This window comes from Nansenia antarctica (genome assembly GCF_963989245.1).
Source record: "Nansenia antarctica genome assembly, chromosome: 9".
Classification (NCBI taxonomy): Eukaryota; Metazoa; Chordata; class Actinopteri; order Argentiniformes; family Microstomatidae; genus Nansenia; species Nansenia antarctica.
Window position 1 is genome coordinate 31372373 of NC_137679.1, and position 20968 is coordinate 31393340.

Genomic DNA, 20968 nt, shown 5'->3' on the forward strand with positions numbered 1-20968 from the left:
GTCTATTCTGAACCCGTGGTGATGAGTGGAGCGTCGGGGTGATGTGGGGGGGGGTCGAGGGGTACTTCAGGATTGTCCTCTGATAGTACATCAGCATGGCGGCCCCCGCAATCGGAGAAACGTTTCCACCCACATCACACCACATGGAAGTTGTGTGTGTGTGTACTGTGTGTGTAGTTGTGTGCGTAGCGATTCAACCACAATATTCATCCCACCACACTTAGTTGTGGTGCTCTCTGTTCTTCTCTGACTGTGTGGGAGGGAGCTGTGGTGATTCAGTCTATCAAATTGGAAGTGTGGTGGGAAAAGGTTGTAGTGGCCACCATACACAATACACCACATGGAAGAGCCTTCAGCCTGAATGTTGTCGGCTACAGTACCTCTCTACTCTTGACGACGTTCTCACTCGCCTTTTCCTACAGCGTCTATAATTTGAATTAACCTGTAGTGTGTACAGGTTAATTGTTAACATTGTTATACATTGTTGCCCCTATACTTGTGTAGTAACCCTGTAATGACTCTAATGACATTGCATTAACTCCATATACCATGATGAGATTATTAAATGACCACAGTATGTCCACAATATGTCCACAATATGTAATACTACAATGTTATTATTAGAGCAATTAGTGTTTTTACACAGGAATAGCACAGGGGCAACTGGTTGTAAAGTGTTAAACTGTTTAATTATCCTCAACTCATATACTGAAAGGGGGAAAGAGGCACAAGTGGATGGTATTGATGTTTACCATATCGCCCATTCATTCATGTTTGTATGAACAAACAGACGGCTGAAATTAAATCAACAAACTCATAAATTCATAGTGAGTTCATATTGACATTTAATCTATCTCTCCAGAGTGTTTGAAACCCTCGACTAATCTCATAGTAAACAGAGCGTAGTCTGCTAGAGCCAGATACAGTACTTGTGTTGTGAAGCATGCTATCAGAAGGACAGACCGTCTGGGTGAGGGGGGGCCTGTGGTCACAGTGACACTGTCTATAGACCATGGGTTGGTCCAGTGGATCCCTCGGTGCTGTTGTATGGAGTTATGTCTGTTGCTATAGACTCACCGTGTAACCCTAACCTATACATTTTATTAGGAACACTATACTAATATTGGGTAGGGCCTCCCTTTGCTCTCAAAACAACTGTGTGTCTGTGTGTGTGTCTGTGTGCCTGTGTGTCTGTGTGTGTCTGTGTGTGTGTGTGTGTGTGTGTGTGTGTGTGTGAGAGAGAGAATGGGCTCAAACAGCCTCGTCCAATTAAATAATAGAACCTCAGTCCCTCCTCTTGTGCCAGAGGACATGTTGGGACACTACACAGCTGGCTCTCTATCATTGCCTTCAATCGTTGTAAAGTGGTGAATCTCTGTTTTCTTGCCAATTTAGCTGAATGACATACACTCACTCACGAACACTAGGAACACTATACTAATACTGGGTAGGGCTTCCCTTTGCTCTCAAAACAGTCTCAATTCTTTGTGGCATTGTTTCCACAAGATGTTGGAAACATTCCTTTGAGATTCGGGTCCATGATGACGTGATTGCATCATGCAATGCCTGCCGATTTTTCTGGTGCACTTTCATGCTGTGAATCTCCTGTTCTACCACACCCAAAGGTGTTATATTGGATTCAGATCCGGTGCCTGGGAAGGCCAGTGAAGAACACTGAACTCACTGTCATGTTCATGGAGTTTTGCTTTATGACATGGTGCATTATCATGCTGGAAGTAGCCATTAGAAGATGAGTACATTGTGGCCAGTGTGGACCCCAGGAAGAGTAGCTGGTGCAAAGCATGAATGGGGATCCTAATAAAATCAAATCCTAATCAAATAAAAATCAAATCAAATGAAGGGATGCAAATGGTCAACAACAATACTCAAATCGGCTGTGGCATTCAAGCAGTGATTGATTATTGGTATTAACAGGCCCAACGTGTGCCAAGAAAACATCCCCCACACCATTACACCAACCTGAATAAATGAGAAGGTGTACAGGTGTTCCTAATAAAGTGTCCGGTGAGTGTACATACACACAGGTATGATTTATGGGGCTCTGTAGGCAATAACTCTCTCTCTCTTGAGTCGGGTTCAGAACACACAGTAAAGCCACTCCAGATTGATATCAAAGACAAGAAACAACAACAACAGCAGCAATGTATTTTTTGCTTATCATCAGTAGAAGATCTGTCAGGAGGAAGAATATATATTTTTGTAAGACTTGTACTGAAGGCCATTGTAGTCAGGTTAGTTGCAAAGCTAAGGATGTGCAGTGTAGCTGTTTTGTTAACGATGGTATTACGATAACAAACCCTCGGTTGTCAGTCTGTCACTCAGGGCTGAGTTGAGTTCTTAATTACAGTTTTCACTGTATTCAGTCCGAGTCCTGACGTATATGATGTGTATGACGTGAGATCGATGCATTGTTAAGATTCTTTATAGCAACGTTGTGTGTCAACTTACCATTTCCTGATTGATGTATTTTTTTTGTCAGTCTTTCCACACGTCTCATAAGTTTCCAAGCATTTATCGTTGGCCTTCATAATATTATCTTTTATCTGAGGGAGTGAGGGTGGGAGGGAGAGAGGGAGGGAGGGAGAGAGGGAGGGAGGGAGAGAGAGAGAGAGGGGCCAATCTTTAGATCTATAATCATACAGCTCTAACAGATCCTAATGCTTTATGACATGCCCACTGTTATTAGACGACTTGGGCTAGCAGGCTAATGGTCGCAGTAACCGGGGGACAGCGGGAGCAGGACACACAGGCCTGCTGCCTCTCTGGGGACAGCATGTCAACCAGTGTGACACCAGCTTTGGATCAATATCCTCTCTAACAGGGAGCTCTCTGCTTGGTGTTCAAGGAATCATCTCTTCTACTCTATAGTAGGCCTTCTCTCTCTCTCACTCACTCACTCACTCTCTCTCTATTCTCTCTCTCTCTCTCTCTCTCTCTCTCTCTCTCTCTCTCTCTCTCTCTCTCTCTTTAGTATTTGCAGTCTAGTGCATGAGCATAGAGAAAGATCACATGTAGATAAAGCCTTTTTCCAAACTGCTACGGCATAAAAATAACAGCTTTAATGCCATGAAGGCAATGCTTTTATTCAAGCTGTATGGCTGTCTCTCTATCTACCGTGCCCTGTTAACCTGCGGGGTGGAACATTTCAGAGCCGGGTTAGAGCGAGGCTGGGGCGTCACAACATGTTCCCGACACAAGATTGACCTGTGTCGATGTAGCAACAACAAAATGGCCAAACGACAGCTCCTGTCCCTGGCGCCGCGATCACACAGGTCAGATAAGACGTTCTCATTTGTGTGGAACGGCTGCTCTCCCCGCCAGCCCCACCCCCCGCCACCACCACCACCACCACCCACCCCCTCCGCCATGCCACGGCATTGGAGTTGACAGACAGACAGCTGTCAGGTTGATGCCTGACACCCTGTGTACACAGTGCCAGGGCGCTCCAATGCCGGCCTGTCAATCACAAAAAGCGAAACCCGAGAAAGTCCAGATCTGTTTGGACAAGAGGATGAGGATTTCAACCGCAGATTGCTATTTACTGTGCTGCTCGGGATTGGATTGAGATATTCTCTTCACACCTCCGGCTACTAGCTGTTGGTTGCCGGGTGGCTCCAGTTCTCACCGTGTCATGTGGTGTTGCTAAAGCGCTGATTTCTCCTGGACAGAGACGGATAGATAGAGAAGCCCGCCCATTGCATCTTGTGTGTTTGAGGAGGAGGTTATGGGGATCTGGGGTGCCGATAGCTGTTTTTCGACGGCTGTGCTCACTAGCGGACCCGCTGGTTTTGGTATCTTAGGCAGTGCATGGCAATTTTATTTCTAAAAAGCTCTCCTCAAATCCATTCGATTGTGTTACAACGAGCTAACTTTGTTCATGCTTGCCAGCCTTCAAGTGTGCTAGCCAGTTAAAGGACTTAGTTGATAAGAATATCCCACCCTCGCTACAAACTGTGCCTCTAGCCCCGTTTGGCCTCATAAGGACCAGGCGGGTAGAGGAGGCTAAAAGCCAGAGTTGTAAGCACCGAATACGCCCGACTGGCCACCGTTGAAGCCTGGGAGTGACTGTGGAAAAGCAAATGGGCTTGGCATGCACCGACATGCATGGAGTAAGCCCCAGTGTAGAAAGATGGGTAGTGAGGCTGGTAGAGGCAGACATCTGAGGAAAGGCTGAGGATGGTATAAAACACCTGTGTGCTTGTTACATTTTAGCCATTTAGCAGACGCTTTTATCCAAAGCGACGTTCAATTAGAAATTACAGGGACATTCTCTCTGGAGTAACTTAAGTCCTAGGATTCTCTAGGATTCTCAACGGGTCAGTTTTAGAATGTTGCAGAGAAAAAACTCGCCAGACATTCCAAAGAATCTGGACGTTCTGCTGAGACTTCAAGTTAAATTGCTGGCGACGCCTCGCAACTGCCGTCACAGGGTAATTCGGACCGCTGCGACTCGAGTTGCGTTGTGAATCCTAGATGTGAACTGGGCTTTAGGGCTAAGTGCCTTACTCAAGGGCACACTAGTGGTGGTGTTCCCAGGTGGGATTTGAACTCATGACCTTCTGATCACCAGTCCAACTCGCTATCCACTAGGCCACATTCCATATTCCATCCAATATATTACAATAAGCCCATCCTCTGGTTTCTGCCTCCACCAGCCTCCCCTGAATAACTCGACTCCCTCAGTAGCGGCAGGGGGGCCTCAGCTAGCTACAGTCACTGTATGTGCTTGTATTGTGTAAATGTGAAGGTGATGTGTCAGTTTCCGCTGTTATTTCATTTCTTCAGGAACTTGAAAATGCCCATATTTTATAGTTTCAATTTATTTCCAGTGCTCTGGATGTAAAAGATTATTGCGGTGAAACAATAAATGCTGTTGTAATAGACGGCTTTCAAGATTTATTGAAAGAATAATTCAACACCCATATCCTAGCAACAGAGTGTCATCGTGATGTTCACAATGTTCAGCACCAAAAACCTTGATAGAAGCCCTCAAAATCTCTTCAACAGGATTAATGATGCTTGGCTGTCACTACAAAGGACAGCTTTAAATTCAGTTTTATAACCAATTGTTCTCAATTGTTCTTCACATATCCCATGTCTGAGAGTCAAATATCCTCAGGGTTGCTACGGATTTAAGAGTGTGTGGTGTTGTCCAGGGAGCAGCCTGGGCCGGACTAATGTGCCGCCTGTCCTTGAAAAACTGGTCCCTCTTTGTGCTCCTCTTGATAGGCGACCAAGTTTTCCAGGTGCAGATTTAATGCAAACCATTCTGCTCTGGCTGTAATTAAATCTGTTCTGCTAATGATCTAATTAAAACTGAGGAAGTTAAAGAAAGGCTACGGCACTTTCATTAAGTAATGTCAGAGGAGAGTAGAACATTGGCATAGCCTCATTTGGCTGAGCTAGTAGTGTGGCTGACTAACTGGGCTAACTCAGAGGATTACTTTGTATGGCACATTAGTTTTGGACATTTTGGCGGAGTATGCCACTTACCGACCCTTTTATGCCACTTTCCGACCTCTCTCACCATCCCTCAGAACCTGTTCGCTAGCAGCTCGCGGCCGCTTCCTTCCATGCTCCCTCGCTTAATCCCATAGATCCGAACACTTTAATCCTTTTTTACTTGCCTCTTCTTCTTTAAACCGTAAAGACTGTATTGAGGCTTATCTTCCCAAGCATGTTTGTGCTGGTGAAGCAGAGCAGGAAGTGAACATGTAGTTGACACTATCTATATACAGTATGTTTCTTTCGGATGTCTATTTTATGGCTTTTGTATTTTTATATTTTTTATTTTATTATATTATTATTCAATTGTCACTTTATTTTGTTGCTGCTGTTTGCGGTGCTTCTGTATATATATATAATATTGATATTATTTATTATTATTATTATTATTATTATTATTATTATTATTATTATCATTATTACTATAGATCTATAGGGGGAAATCTGACAATAGGGAAGAAGCCTGCTAGTTCTTTCACCGATCAGGCATAGTGGTAGAAAGAGGAGTTGAGATGGGACATGGAAAGGAAGCTAATTTAGAATATTTTGGCACATCCTGTAATATTTTGACACAGCCTGTAATATTTTGACGGCCTTGTTGTCTTGCCTTAATTAGGCACATTATATTTCTGTTTAAAACGCAAATTGTTGAAGTTAGAATCAGGATGACTACGGATGCTCTTCCAGTTCTAACGCAGCTTTCCAATATTCTGTAACATTCGACTGACTAATCACCCAATATTTTGAAAGTCTATTTTTGATAGGCTAGTGCTGCCAGCGTAGGCAGACCTAGCTCTCTCATTTGTGAAAATATGTTTGGCATTTTGTCCCAGTGGTCTTTCACCATCTTTCTTAGCGCTGTCTCATCTCATTCCTGGAATCCTTTTTTAAGGTTAACCGGTTATTGCACTCACTGATAGATTATGTGAACTGTGCCAAGATGTACAAAAATATTTCCACAGTAGTACTAGGGCATTTGGCAGACCAGTCATTAGTGAGCCTATGGGATACAGGGAGGCCAGTCTGTCTGGCCATGTCCACGACCCCCCACTACGCCTGTCTGTATGCCATGGACTGGGGTCTCCAGTGGAGTGAGGAGAATTTAGATCTGGCCGGTACCCGCTGGGTCAAGGTGGGCCTCATGCTGTTGGAGATTAACAGGGATGCCCGGCCTTGTGCCAGCCTTGTCACAGTTGCCAGTTTACAGTACCGTCTGCCCCAGCTTCTCCTGCAGCTCAGGCTGGCATCCTCGTCAAGACGAGTCAAGATGGCAGCCCCAGGTGGCAGTGCATGACAGCTACGGCAGAGGGGGATGCTGGGAGCTGCTGTGCCGGGGTGGCAGGCAGCCAGGCAGGGCCCTAGACTGATGGACACACACACACACACACACACACACACGCACACACACACACTGATATGATGCGTTTTTGTGTGACTATGCCAAATTGTTGTGTGCCTATCAAATATTGCAATACTCATTGTTTAACCTTAAACATATGTTATGTGTGCCCACTCTCAGTAGTAAACAACATGTTTAGGAGCAGGCACATACCATATCAAGTAACAGTGAGACCAGATTAACTCTAAAGGACATAGGAGCCTTAGCCCAGTGGTCAGCAGATGCAGAACAGCATGAACACAGCATAGCCATGTATGGGAACTAATGTCACTATTGTAAGTTACGAGGTAAAGCTATTTCCCTCTCTGAGAACTGTATATAAGCTGTAACAAACATCAGTACTTTGCTTGGCATCTCTATGCCACAGCCAGGCTAGGCACCAGCCATGTCGTAGCCATGCTTGAAGCTTGGACTTAACAGAGCATGCTGTCTTGGAAACATCTGTACAAGAGAATGCAACCCAGATCTGCCTAATACAATGATTACGATTCAACCTTCTCTCTGAGTCATCAATATATCATTTCCGGCCACGTGACCAAGAAAGATCTCCTTATATCAAATGGCTTCTAACGAACAGGATGCTAGATTCAGCGAAACAGGTAAGGCACAATGTAATTATTTGCTTAACCTGAATTGCTGTTCTAGAACGAATCTTAATTTTTTTCAAAAAGGAGATGTATTGATATTGGAAAGTACTAAATTAAAATAGTTTGAATAGAAGGCGCTGTATAGTCAAAGACGGTGTGACTGGTCAAAACACTGAGTTAGGATTTATTGAGATTCTGAACTTTGTAAGGAACAAAGCAGAAGTCTATTGTGTATTAAGTTAGGGACAAGACCTTAAATACGTGATTGAAAGCACAGCACTTTGAGGAAAACTAAGTTTGAAAAGATTTGGCCATAATATTTAAAAGACTCTAAGAGAAGTTTCAATCAACATAATTGATTACTAAAACCGCATGTCTATTAACATCATGGGAAGCAAGCATACATGTATCGCATGCAGAATGTTATCATTAAGAATGAAATGAATAACAACCATATTTCTGAACCAAGCTTCACAACAGGGCGAGAGTGTTAAAACTCTGACCCTAGGCTATTAATAGAACGGAGACTGCTCCTGTAACCAAACACACACACACACACACACACACACACACACACACACACATAGAGCTACAACATACAACAAATAGACAAATGTGTCTCATATTGAAATGATCATGCAAATCTGTGTTAATTCAGCAGACATATAACATTTTGATTGATTTAGTGAACAGAGAAATACGCATTAAGACTCTAAGACTGTGAAACATCAAAGGAGGACATTTCTGATGGAGAAAACACAATTCAGCAAGAAAGACCTGGAATGTATTCTGACAATGCCTGTCGATTCTATTTCCTGACAGAATCAAGGAAATCAAGAGACATTGAGCGAAGGACTCAGAGACCGAGATGCTGTTTAAGATCTGGTCTAAGTTAACCATTGCAGAAGTGGGGAGAGAATGTTGCAGATGCTGAAGGAAGCTATTGCCGGATGAAACAAGAGAAATGAGACAAACTAATGACATTTCAATGTGACAAACAATGGAAATGTTAATTCTTATGATTTAAGACAGAGACATGATGATGACAAGAGAGACTTACACATACTTTTATGTAGTCGTAATTGTTCAATTGTACTGACGCACGCAACTAACAGTGTCATCAGCAGTAAACAGCTGAATTCAACATACAAATACCATGCACACACTACTCATGGCATGAACTTACAAACTTTCTTCTAGGAATTCTAAGGGACGGGAACAACAGTCCAGATAACCCAATTAACAGACTTATGCTTAACATCTGTATTTTTGTTTCCAACTGTTTCTGAGCAGGTTAATTCCACAATCAATTGATGGAGAGCCTAAGATTTTATAGACTTGAGTCAAGAAAAGGAGGGGTGTAGTGTAATGATAATGCTAAAATTGTCTTAAGTTAATAAAACCTATTAACGCTGTGAACAGAGGCAAGAACACGTGCAAGACTGATGACCATCAAAGAATCAAATAGCACTCCTTGTTACCAGAAACACAAGGCCGTTCCTTTGATTGAAGATCTACTTCCAGACATTGTTATATTGACATATAATGTACTTTGTATGATGGAACCGATGCCTAATTTATTTCTGATGTGGTCATTCATTGACTGTATTAAGAACACCACATGTTTTTCAATAGAAATAATTTACCAGTCAAATTAATCTTACATCATGGGAAAAAAAAAGAGTGAGCTGATATGATGCGTTTTTGTGTGACTATGCCAAATTGTTGTGTGCCTATCAAATATTGCAATACTCATTGTTTAACCTTAAACATATGTTATGTGTGCCCACTCTCAGTAGTAAACAACATGTTTAGGAGCAGGCACATACCATATCAAGTAACAGTGAGACCAGATTAACTCTAAAGGACATAGGAGCCTTAGCCCAGTGGTCAGCAGATGCAGAACAGCATGAACACAGCATAGCCATGTATGGGAACTAATGTCACTATTGTAAGTTACGAGGTAAAGCTATTTCCCTCTCTGAGAACTGTATATAAGCTGTAACAAACATCAGTACTTTGCTTGGCATCTCTATGCCACAGCCAGGCTAGGCACCAGCCATGTCGTAGCCATGCTTGAAGCTTGGACTTAACAGAGCATGCTGTCTTGGAAACATCTGTACAAGAGAATGCAACCCAGATCTGCCTAATACAATGATTACGATTCAACCTTCTCTCTGAGTCATCAATATATCATTTCCGGCCACGTGACCAAGAAAGATCTCCTTATATCAAATGGCGTCACGAACATTATAACACACACACACACACCCCACCTCCTCCATAATTAGTGCCCTCTCACAACTCCCGAGTCCAGGAAGACTATCAAACACCAAGAACCCTGATATGCGCTGATGTGATAAGCTCTATTTTTCACCATTTAAGGCTAAGTGATTACAAAGCAGACGAGCCTCCCGCTGAGCGACTGCCATCTCGCCAAAACAGTCCAGACACATGACGCACAGACAATGATTGTGTTATTGGTGCAGCAGTGCCACGTGACGAAGTGGATAAATGGATCTTCTGGCAATAATGGGAGGAGATGGCGAAGCCCACTGGACTAGACTGTAGTCCTACTGAGCAACGCCAGCCAAAAGGCACTGTTGTGTGCTTGATTTCTACTGGCAAAGGGAGGCCGGCCGAGTGGTTTTTCCCTGTTCGGACCGTCAATGTCTTCATTTTCTCAGAGAGAGAGAGAGAGAATGATTTGAACCTCAGCTGCTAGGATAATGTCTTATTAAGCTTGAGGTTCGGCTCCCTGAATTCATCATCGTCATTCAGCTCACAATCACTGTCTGCAAGCCTGCAGGCTCTGTCAATGACAGGGGATCAGCGGGGAGTATTGGAGATGGAATAGTCACGTCAACAACAAACTGCTGCCTATTTTACATGCCATGAGATTTGGTTTATGCTGAGTTCCTACTGAGTTCCGTATAGAGTATTTAACTTGATATGCTCTATATGGGTAAAGATCCTTTAATACTTGTTTTGGGTTATTTTGTCATGTTTGTTTTTTTGTCAACGCTTGTAGCATTTGCCTCGTCTATAGGATTCACGATTAGCCTTTGATAACTCACACACAGGGCTCATTGCCTTTGACTAAATTCTGTAGATACAGTAAATGCCCCCTACACACCACAGTACAGTATCATGGTGTGGTTAAGTCAACCACTTCCTGGACCACTTTTATTCCCATTTGAATTCTGGGTAGTCTTGGGTAGCGAGGGTGGAAAGTACACAGAGTTAATCTGCTATTATTTTGCATTGATGGGCTATTCTCGCCATGATGATGTGACGTAAAGTAATTACTTCCAATTGCTTCTGTATAAAATGGAATGCAGTCACAGGCAGAACCCTGTTGCGTCTAAAGAATACTTGCTGTTTGATTAATATTATCGCTCTTTTAAAATAGAATTCCCACTGTGTGCAATATGCATGCACTAGTGATGTGTATTTAATTTGGGGGGGGAAATATTACTGTCGGTATATTGTTGTCAGGAATGCTAAAGCATAAAACTTGTGTCAACAATTGTAGGTTTTCAATCCATCATTTACATGGCTTCAAACCAGTAGACGAGAGAAAGGATATACAGTATACACCCAGCAGCTCTGGCAGCAAACCAGTATCAAGCCAGTGACATACTGTAAACAGCAGAGGAAGCTGGTGGAGGTAGAAATCGGAGGACGGGTTCATTGTGGCGTATTATGATGAATGAGGAACAGTATCACCAGAGGATGGCCTCATTGGAATGGGCTCACTGGAATGGGATTTCGTCCTCCACCAGCCTCCACTCGCACGCAGTAGTTATGAGTTGGTGGAGTCCCATAGCTCTCTTGCTACCGGTAGTATAGATAGCAGGGTGAGCTCTCTGACCTTGTAGAGTGTAAACATTACAAGGGATGAGCATTAAGCATATGTTAAGAGGAACACAGGCCATACCGTATGCATTGCATGAATGCTCTCCAGTGCCTCCATGTCATGTCTATATGCAGAAGCTGTCAAGGTGTGGGTAGTGGGCCATCATTTTGAAGATAACACGTTCTCTGAAGATGCTTACACAGTAAATCTCTTCATACCCACATCCGTGGGTTCTATTTCCATAAATTAGCATTGTTGTTGTGTTAGAGTGTGCGTGCGTGTGTGTGTGTGTGTGTGTGTGTGTGTGTGTGTGTTATATAGGAGAGCCAGTTGGATGTCCTTGAGCCAGTGTTTCTAGGCTGTCAAGGAGAAATAGCAGCGGTGAGATACAGTTGTTGTTGACTGGATATTCAACCAAAACCTAAGACAGGAAAAGAGTCTTCTGCAAAGGGGAAGCTGCACATAGTTATTGTCTTGTCATCCTCCAGATTCCACCAGTGTGTTGTTGATGCAGAACTGCCGCTTTTAATTGCAGTGATTTGGGCTTAGTTAAGCTTATACTTTTCGATTCAACACCTGAAGAACACTAGTTAGCATGATCATTTAATGCGTTTCACAGAAGAACACTATAAATCAGATGACTACTACAATACATTGGCCTAATATGGAATCAACAGTGTACTCTACGTGACGGATGCAGTGGCTTGTCAAAAAACTGCTTCCTGGGGTTTGAACAGAGACATTAGGTTGGGAAGAACACGTGATGACACTGAAGAACACGTGATGACACTGAAGGACACGTGATGACACTGCGTCATGCAGTATGGGTTTCTCCCTGCCCTCAAAACTCAGTGCCATATCCCATCTGATGAGAATGAATTTATTTGTGTGTTTTCCTCTATGGTATAACATTATCTGCCGGCTTCAATGACTTGATTAAACTTAAATTAGATGTATTTCCTTGTTCGCCGCAGTAGTTATCATTCTACTTGTTTCCATGGTGACAGACAGTTTAATGCAAAGAAAGAGAAAGCACAAAACCATAGGAATAGACTATAGTGTCCTCTCTCTCTCTCTCTCTGTCTTTCTCTCTCTCTCTCTCTCTCTCTCTCTCTCTCACACTCTCACTTTCACTCTCACTCTCACTCTCTCTCGGTTTGGTTCATTCCATGATTGATGTCATTCCACTTTTGTCATTTTCATAATGTCACATTCACCACAGTTCCAGTGTATTATAGCAGCCATGGGATATTATATCTAGACGGTATGACCACTGCACATTATTCAACTGTTCCCTCCAACCCTACGAAACGATGAGAGTGTCGATCTCGGAGTAGCACACAAAGCAAAGCTGATGAAAGGAGAGGTGTCCATTCTTTGGGACTACTGCAGTCCCTGAGCTATTGTCTGTGTTTTTGGCTGGAAGAAAAACACATTGTGCGAAAAACGCTAGCTGATGGTTCTGTGGCAATGTATTAATTAGTCAAACAGAGTTTAATCGATTCCACAGGAGGACACAGAGCTACAAGATTAAAACAAGATTAAATGTTGCTCTTTTGTACTCATTTCCTCGTCTTCTACAGTCTGCTGTGTGTTGGATATACCCTTCAGCAGTATGCTTGCTTGGTTTAAGTGCACCCACGTTTCCATGTTCCATGGTACAAACCCTGGCCGTTGTATTACGACTCAGGAGCCCTTGGTTGGCCAAGCTTACACCAGTAGATTTATGGAAGGCTGCAACAGGGCAGAGTGCCAAACGCACACTGTCAATTTCATCAGCTCCCCCATTTCCTGCTAGCCTTTCACTTTCTACTGACTACTTGGAACTGGACCATCTCCTTATTTTTTCCTCCTCGCTAGGTATTTTTAGATTGAAACAATGGATCGGGGCCACATCGCTGGACATTTTGATTTGTTGTGTGTGGAGAATCCTGGGACTAAAACGCAGATCTCTTTATTGATCGACACACAATGATCATAAACACTGTACATTTTACAATACAGTGCATGTGGCTATGGGCAGAGATATGTGCCACTAAAAACTGAATTTGAATTACTGACATTTGAATTTGAATTGCTCAATTTGAATACGTTAATTTAAAAAATGAATTTGAATCACATAATTTGTATTTGTATTGTACTGAATGGTTTCAAAGCAAATACATTCATTTTCAAACTATGCTACTCAGATTCAGTAAAACACTTTAAATTAAAGTATTCAAATTGAGCAATTCAAATTCAAATGTCAGTAATTCAAATTCATTTTTAAAATTAAAGTATTCAAATTGAGCAATTCAAATTCAAATGTCTGTAATTCAAATTCAGTTTCTAGTGGCACATATCTCTGCCCATATGTGGCATGTTCTTTTCTTTCATTCGGCGTAGTTTGGCATAGTAGAGAACTAGTGTACTGCATCCTCCATATATTGGGTTATATGGTCCTCAGTGGCTCAGGTGGTTGAGCAAGGCGCTAACAACCATTAGGTTGTGGGTTTAACACCCGCTCAGACCATATATACTAGAAATATGTATGCACTCACTGCAATGTGAGTCGCTTTGGATAAAAGCGTCAGCTAAATGGCATATATTATGTTATATGGCCTAGCCATCGTAATACTAGACCCATCAGTGTACTGTACCCTGGGAAAGCCATGAACCGGAAGGCACTGAAAGTCACTCACAGTCAGTAGAGTACTGTACAGCACCCCTGGGCGTCTTTATTGGTGTTTTAATCAACTCCTCCTCCCTTTTTATCGATTCCAGAGAAAGCATTTAATAAAAAAGAAGGCCATGGAAAGTTGGAGCAGTTACAGTTGGTCAGGGACCCGCCCCTGGTCCTCCAGGGGAGTCCTTTACTCCGGGTCTAGTTTGTCATTTAGAGAAGCACATGATAGAAGACACTGAAAAATCAGTGTTATTAAAAAAAATATCTGTGTTATTGCTATTACTCGTATTTGTAGTCATTGTATTTGTATTAACATGTTGTTACATAGTTTTCACATATTCTTTGACCTACTTCAAACACCAAATAGCTTAGGGATGTGGTGATGGATGTAAGGTTTGTTTCGCTACACTGGTTCGGTGGTGGAGAGGAACAGAAAGACGTAGAGGATAGATGAAAAGACTTCTGTGAGATCAATGATACACAGACACAGTTATCACATTCAGAGAATTTTCCTGAGATTAAAGAGCTCACTATTTTTAGCAGTCTTCCCCAGAGTATACCTTACCTATGTTTCATGTAGATTTAGCATGAAAAAATATATTTTCTAATGAAGTAGAGAATGTGTTTGAAGTTTTCCGCCACTGTTTTGATTAAGCGAAGTGCATGCTGTGCGAAATTACTGTAAGTCACTTCCCCTTTCTGAGTGAAATAATCACTCAAGGAAATAGACTGTATATACACTGTATATATTAGATTATACACATATGTGTTTATCCATTATCCATAATGTTTAGTGAGCAGGTGTAGTGAGCACGATCAACACACCATGATGCCTGATTAGATCCTGAATACACCCCTGCAATTTGGCTCTTGTCGTTTTGTGCCATCGTCACTAAATAATTCACAACGCTCTTTGGTGCTTAGGAGATTCGCTCTTCCCTTTGAAGGAAAGCGGTGTCAGACACTGCAGAGTTTTGCTGTCCTTTTGAACAGGGGAATGTTCAACAGCTTTTTACCTAGGATACATACAGTACGAAACAGCAGGGACAGTAGGGGAGACTACAGCAGCAGAGCCACAATCATGAATAATTGACTGAATTTTGGGCTGTTGCATGGGTCTATACTACAGGTACAAACCAAGGGAGGGTTACAGTACGGTCTATAGGCAGCTAGAGAACATACAGATCCTGAGATGTGACATCATTGGATATCCATGGTACTGTAAGAACTTCCATGTAAGACCTTTACCCATGATCCTAACATCCTGTGTGATGAATTAATGGTTAGGGGAAAGGTGTCTGTTCTTCCTTATAACTAGTCGATAGGGGATCTGTTGATAGGTTATCTGAAGGTCAACATAGATGACGGACAGGTGATGTAATTTCATGAAAAGATATCAGTGATGGCAGTTATACAGTACAATGAAGTAGAGATAGGATTTCTGTATTTTTCTGTTAGGGAGCCCACCGGTGAGAATCTGCATGCTGTGTTAAACACTGATCAGGGGTAGGAGTCTGCATGCTGTGTTAAATACTGATCAGGGGTAGGAGAATGTGTTAAATACTGATCAGGGGTAGGAGAATGTGTTAAATACTGATCAGGGGTAGGAGAATGAGGAAACCATCACACCAGCACACTCACCTGCAGCACATGAGAAACGTGTTGAGAATATGGAATGAAGGGGGGGGAAAGGGGACATTTTTCTTGCCATTTTATTTCAAACCATTACGCCAGCTTGATCACCGGGTTTTCCCTGTTCCTGCCTTGTAGAGAGGGTGGTAAAGACAATTAAAATGGCCACCTTTTGACTCTAATGGGCCTCTCTTCGTTGTCCACGCTAATCTCTCTTTGATCTTTTATGTGATAAAAGTTTTAAATACCGGAGCCGGTCCTGTTCTCTCGAATTGAAGTGTAATATGTCATGTCTCATGAAAGGAAATACACAATCCATATGGCTCTGGCCCTGATCCAACCCAGATTTTTCACAGACCTGTAGGTTGCCAGAGGACATTTAGTTGTGTGTGATTTTATTTCATCATCCTTCATTGCAACAGTGTGTGGTTCTCTTCATCCAGGGTCTGGGGAGGCTTTGACTCCCGAGTGTTACAGCTCTAATTAGTATGGTGTGGAGAAACAGACTGCGGCTTCCTCCCCATTGACATATGTGATTAAACAGCATTATTGAAGAAGGCCAGACCCTGGGTTACCCTCCACCCTGGTGCACTGAGGGTCTATACCAGTGGAGGCTGGTTGAAGTAGAAATCGGAGGACGGGCTCTTTGTAATGCATGAAATGAGGAATGGTAACGAGGACACATGTACCAACCTCTCAGACTTCCCTCAGATGTCTGCCTCCACTAGCCTCTACTGGTCTAAACAGCCAGTGGGGTTTACTCCCAGCGTGCATGCCATTCCTGATTCCGTTCTGTGCATTACAAAGAGTCCGTCCTCCACCAGCCTCCCCTGGCATCAACAAATGAGTAAACACATATAATGCCATTGGGTATTCATCCTACGCAGTCTACTGACTGACTAGTGACTGAATATTGAAGTTTTTGTCAATACGAACATGTATAGGTACTGCGAATCCCCCTGATCCCTGCCCTCACCGCCCACACACACACACACACACGCACACACACACACACACACACACACACACACACACACACACACACACACACACACACACACACACAAACATGAAACTTTGAAGTGACATTTTGATTACCATTTTATAGTTAAGTAAGTAAGTAAGTAAGTAAGTAGAATGTATTTGTATAGCACCTTTCCCAGACCAGGGGTCACAAGTGCTTTACATATAGAGAACATAATAAAGATGAAACATAATAAAACATAATAAAAGAGCTAAATTCATAGCAGGTTAAAATAGTCAAACAAGTGAAAATAAGAACACATAACAGACAACAGGTGTTAATTTTTTTGTTGAAGTTTAGATCTTAATGAATTATTTTTGGTTTGTGTAGCATACTGTGTGTTAGATGTAGTGATGTGGTGGTATTTGGGTTTAGGCAGTGAACCGCTTGACGCTTGAAAATGAATATTAAAGGGAATTGCCCTTTCAGCCCGTGAACCTAACCGACCTGTTTATAAACTGATTCATTTTCTACACCACTAATTTTTTTATTTAATAATCACCCGCCCCCAACCCCTCGCCGCTCACAACCCCCTGTGTCTTTGGGCCTCACATCAAGGTTTCATGGCTTATTTGCTTATTTATTTATTTATCTCTCTTATTTATTTATTTATTCATTTACTTACCTCCCCCAAATCCAATTTTACCTGACATTTCTCCTCGCAATGGCGAAGGATGACCTTTGAAAAGAACACTTCCTGCCAACGTTGTGAGAGAGGTCTCTGCCTCTGCTCTCTCTCTCTCCCCTCCCTTCTTCTTTCTCCCTCTCTCCTTCTTTCTCTCTCCCCCTCTCTGCCGTATTCTCTCTCCATCCCTCCTTCTCTCCCCCCTCTCTCCATCATTCTTCCTACCTGCCTCCCTCCCTCCATCCCTTCCTCTCTCCCTCATTAGGTGGGCTTGCTTCAGCAAGTCCAACTATTGTTCTTCGACATACTTATTATTATTATTATTATTATTATTATTATTCCAATTGTTCCATCTGCTGCTACTCCTACAATGTTTAAGCTGTTCACACCAATCCAACTTTACAACATGCAGAGAAGTCTAACGCACTATGACGTTGATGTTGCTATGACTTATGACTTATGACTTATTCAACTTTTTAAATGTTACAAACTTGAAAGTGCACCTTTTAACATGGAGGTCTATGGAAACCAAAATATATCTTTTTTTAACCACTGTCGTTCTTACACCTTTTCAGCTATTAACACAATTTCAACTGTGTAAGTAAGTAAGTAAGTAAAGCTTTATTTATATAGCGCCTTTCGTACATGAAATTCAACTCAAAGTGCTTCGCTCCGATAAAAGCTTTTTGATACCTATTATATCTTTCAAACTATTATGATTTTGTAACTCCAAAACAGCTACTCAGCAAATCTATCTAATTCAAATTCCAAAATAAGACTTTGTAAACACTTATTAAAAAAAAAAAAAAAATCTCCTTCCCTCCCTTCCTCCCTCCCTTCTCTGCAGTGGATACAGACCATCTTTATTCTAGACTCTACACTGGCTTCCTGTTAAGTTCAGAATAGATTTCAAGATCCTTCTGCTTGTTTATAAAACTCTCACTGGCACAGCACCAGAATATCTGAAAGTCCTTTTGCTAGCATATCAGCCCAATAGAGCTCTCAGGTCTTCTGATGCTGGTTTTCTCTGTGTACCACATGTACAAAAGAAGAGATTTGGTGAGGCTGCATTCTCATTTTATGCACCCAAATTGTGGAATGCACTGCCAGTTTGACATTAGGGATGCAACCTCAGCATATGTTCAAGTCAAGACTAAAAACCCATCTTTTTAATATTGCCTTTAAATGACTAAATAATTAAATTATGAGTTTATAATGATTGGAAAGTTTATAATGAAAGTGCTATACAAATAAAAAGTTATAATTCTAATAATAATAATTAATAATAATAATAATTATTATTCTATCCAGAATTAAGGAGCTGGAGTTCTGTAACAGCAACAGTAGATCTCAAATCTAAGGAAGAATAATTCTCCTGACTCCATTTTGTCTGTGTTGTTCAATCTCTGCATCCTTGAGATCTCAGACTCTCACATCCCCAGTAGACGGGATATGGCAGCACGCAGATAACGTACAACATACGTTTATTTTTAAAAAAAACAAGTTTTTAGGGCATTTCTGCTTTATTGGGATAGAGACAGTAGAGATTGAGAGGAAAGATGGGTAAGAGAGAGGAGGGATGACATTTGGACAGCAGGATATGTCGACGGACAGAATCGAACCGGGGACCCTGCGCTTACGTGGCTGACGCCTTAGTGTGCTACACCGCCAAGCTCCCCCCTACAATGTACTACATACATTTATTAACTGCAGTGTCTGCCTGATACTCGACACACACTCAATATTGCAGACATGCTGTATTGTTTTACCCCTGTTCACATGGTATGGTGATGCAGAGTTCAAGCTTGGTGGTTTGCTCCTTGTCATTCAAACAATTGGCTGGCTGGGTCTAAAAGTTGAAAAAAACTGATTGTGAATAAAAGCTAATGTCATTGAGAAGCTAACCAATGTTGTCGAGTGGTGTTCGGCGTTAGCGTAGAACATCACAAAGTCACTTTTAAACCGACTTCCGGTGGCCGGTGCGCCACACAGCATTTGAACCCACGAGTTGAGACGTGTGTGGCACGCAACTTGTTTGTACAGATTGAAAGAAAGCAATGGGACTTATGCTGGGCTGCAAACCTCATGCAGCAGTCTGTGTGCAGTCGGCTTGAGAGCCACTCAAGGTTAATGCTACTAAACTTGTGCTGCTGGGTTGTCTGCTATCGACCTCACTGGGGCCTGTTCTCTTTCTCTTGCCAAAACACTCTTAAACTGGCCCGTAAACGCCGCAGAGACAAGCTCTCAGGGACAGATGCCTGCGCTTTCGAAGCTCCACAAAACACATGTCTATTAAATGGAACCAGGGTGCCAGCGTAGATTGTTGCCCCATAGCGATGCGGTGTTCCCTACCTAATGAGGCCCCTGCTAGTTTCGTTTCGTTTTTCTTTTCTTTTTTTTCTCCAATCTGTAACATTTCAGTAATTTATTCAGTCTATGGTACTCAGACTGCCCTTTGGGAATACTTATTTTCTGGGTTCTCTGTCTGTGAATATTCTGTCACTGTTTCATTGCATATATTCACACATTACTGATCCTGCATTTCAAAACCCTGCCAAGGGAGAAGTGGTTTTAGAATGCTTGTATTTAATACAGACAGTCTTGATATTCTTTAGCCGTCTTTGGCTTGTCCTGTTTTCAAACCTACCTCCAAACGTTTTACTGCTGTGAGAAAGTGAGTGAAAGGGAAAAAGGATGACTCAGAGAAAGGGAGAGAGAGAGAGAGCGTGTGTGTGTGTGTGCGTGCGCACTCACTTATGTGTGTGTGTGTGTGTGTATCTTATGGTGTGTATAAGATGGCCCACAGGTCTCCTCATGCGTTGACAGTGGATAACCCACAGAGGCAACAGAACTCCTCCCCCTGTATCACAGGAAATGAGAATGGTTGGACGATCCTTAGCTCCCTGTTGCCATGGAAATGTGCCCTTATCAGTGAACACCGCTTGTTATAAGACTTTGTAAAGGAGCCGAAGGAGGAAAAGCTAGCCAAATAGTTGAAGCAACATCTGCAAATTGTGCTTATTCACATCACGGCACAAATGTCTGTTTGCATAAGTTGCTGATAAAATGTATGTGGATGCTTGTGAACCGTGTCTTATGGAAATTAATAATACCCTGTTGATACTCAACATTCTAAGCATCCATTTATCAGTGGTTTTATTGAATGCCTCTATACGGGGTCAGACATGTATAGCACTAACCTCAGAAATCCTTTGCAGAAAATACCTATAAAGGGGTAAAAACCCATTTGAACTGAGGGATGCCTTGCGTCATGTTAAACCAAAACCAACACGTTAAATCAAATACCTTGGGGGAGCTCCCAAAAATGTTTCCTTAGTTTCCTTCCATTTTCTTCAACATTGCAAGCTGTCACAGTAGTCAGAACGGCTAATCGAAACATTTTCAGACCTCAGGCATGTGAACAACGTGTCTTATTGCTGCGTAAGAGACATTGAATGATGGTACTCAGACATTGGATGATGGCACTCATTACAAATTGTACAATGCAAATCAAATGTTATGAGCTCAGTGCGAGAGATTGTAAAGTATCAGGACCATGCAGCACCAGGCTGAATACTATTCTGCTTTGGCACAATTAACCCAAATGAATAATTTATTGAGTAATATAACTTAATGTTTTTCCTAATTGTA

The 20968-nt window shown here is 42.2% G+C and overlaps 1 protein-coding gene across 1 annotated transcript in view; it reads left to right on the top strand.

Moving 5' to 3' along the window:
* The window catches only part of ntrk3b (neurotrophic tyrosine kinase, receptor, type 3b), a gene marked incomplete at its 3' end in the record, with an annotated part of 127726 nt that overhangs the window by 27762 nt on the left and 78996 nt on the right, over window positions 1-20968 (top strand). The window lies entirely within an intron of this gene.